Source organism: Epinephelus moara, chromosome 12 (assembly GCF_006386435.1).
Source record: "Epinephelus moara isolate mb chromosome 12, YSFRI_EMoa_1.0, whole genome shotgun sequence".
Lineage (NCBI taxonomy): Eukaryota > Metazoa > Chordata > Actinopteri > Perciformes > Serranidae > Epinephelus > Epinephelus moara.
Genome location: NC_065517.1, coordinates 431,293 through 433,492, shown reverse-complemented (window position 1 = coordinate 433,492; position 2,200 = coordinate 431,293). Strand labels below are relative to the sequence as shown.

General features: G+C 44.6%; 1 protein-coding gene across 3 annotated transcripts in view; it reads right to left on the bottom strand.

The window, feature by feature from the left end:
• The window catches only part of opn5 (opsin 5), a 168,665-nt gene that overhangs the window by 114,713 nt on the left and 51,752 nt on the right, over window positions 1-2,200 (bottom strand). The window lies entirely within an intron of this gene.

Here is a 2,200-nt window from a genome sequence, read left to right as displayed (position 1 = left end):
GTCAGGTGACTGTGGAGGCCAGGTCATCTGTCGCAGCACTCCATCACTCTCTTTCTTGGTCAGATAGCCATGACATAGCTTGGAGGTGTGTTTGGGGTCATTGTCCTCTTGAAAATCAAATGATGGTCCCACTAAGCCGAACCAGATGGGATGGCATGCCGCTGCAGAATACCATGGTAGCCATGCTGGTTAAGTGTGCCTTGGACTTTGAATAAATCACCAACAGTATCACCAGCAAAGCACCCCCATACCATCACACCTCCTCCTCCATGCTTCATGGTGGGAACGACACATGTCGAAACCATCCGCTCACCTTTTCTGCGTCTCACAAAGACACGGCGGGTGGAACCAAAAATCAAATTAAAAAAAATCTAATTTTGACTCATCAGACCAAAGGACAGATTTCCACTGGTCTAGTGTCCATTCCTTGTGTTTCTTGGCCCAAGCAATTCTCTTCCTCTTGTTCTTCTTCCTCAGAAGCGGCTTCTTTGCAGCACTTCAACCATGAAGGCCTGATTCACGCAGTCTCCTCTGAACAGTTGATGTTGAGATGTGTCTGCTACTTGAACTCTGTGAAGTATTTATGTGGGCTCTAATCTGAAGAACAGTAGTCAAATAGGGCTATTCACTGTATAGACCTTTGTACCAACCCTACCTCTGCACAACACAACTGATGGTCTCAAACACATTAAGAAGGCAAGACATTCCAGAAATTAACTTGACAAGGCACACCTGTTAATTCAAAAACCATTCCAGGTGACTACCTCATGAAGCTGATTGAGAGAATGCCAAGAGTGTGCAAAGCTGTCATCAAAGCAAAAGGTGGCTGCTTTGAAGAATCTGAAATATAAAACATATTCTGGTTTGTTTAACACTTTTTTGTTTGCTACTTCCATATGTGTTCCTTCATAGTTTGGATGTCGTCAGATTAATCTACAATGTAGAAATTAAAGAAAAACCACTGAATGAGAAGGTGTGTCCAGTCTTTTGACTGGTACTATATATTGATGTGAGCTAAAACTAAACCTTTCGGTAAGTTACCGTTCATGATGTAAAGAAAGCTTCAACAAGCTTTAAAAGCACAAACAACACGTAACAGACACCCCAGACAGTACGTAACAAAGACCACAAACAACACACCACAAACAACAACACATCACAAACAACACAAAACATATAATCAGGACCTCTGTCAAGTAGGCATGACAGTCCATGAGATGTTTACAGGTTACCATAGTAACCATCATCAGGACACTGGTGTGACGTCACTAGCACACGCCACTGTTTACTACCGTGGAAGTCACGTTAGCGGCCAGCCCTCTCCTCATGGACTTTTTCGTCTCCACCAGTCAGCCAGTATGTAACCTTAGAATTACGATACAGCTGTCCGTCAATGAAAAGTTCATCCATTAAACAGACGGGTCCTCTTGTTGCTGTTCCTTGCTTCGGTCATGATTGGGTGAAGTAGACGCCGTCTCCTCATGATCTCCTGTAGATATTGGTCAGTGATCGCAGGTTGGATCCCTTCAGTTCTTTGCCTTTTTCAATGATGGCATACTTCATCTTGGATTCAGAGACCTTCACTATTATAGGACAAGGTTTCTGTACCCCGGGCTTAGGCTGTCCACCAGGAATGACTTGACAGACTGCTCCGCCATCAGGTGGGTTTCCTTGCCTCCTTTGGCCTCACCCTTTAGTTCAGGAAGCCCGTGTATGATGATGCTCCTTTGGCCTCACCCTTTAGTTCAGGAAGCCCGTGTATGATGATGTTATCTCTCATACTTCTACTCTGTAAGTCCAGCAACTCATTTGCCATAGTAAAGTTCTCTTGTTGAAACTCCTCTGACACACGCTGTAGTCTTATGACGTCAGACCAGAGAGAGGCATTGTCTTTCTTCAAGACGCCAATAAGGGAGTTATTAAACTCCACCGATCTCTTCAAATCCCCCACGTCCTCAGTAAGCTTCTTCAAAAGATCAAGCTTCTTCAGCTGCTTTTGCCCCTGTAATACACCGGGCACCCTATAATACACCGGGCACCTTCTCTTCTTCTCTCTCTCTCTCTCTCTCTCTCTCTCTCTCTCTCTCTCTCTCTCTCGTATTCTATTACTGCATCTTGCTAACTCGGCCATTCTGGATGTCACTAACTCGGCTTCTTCTCCGGAGCCTTTGTGCTCCACTGTCTCTCAGATTAACTCATA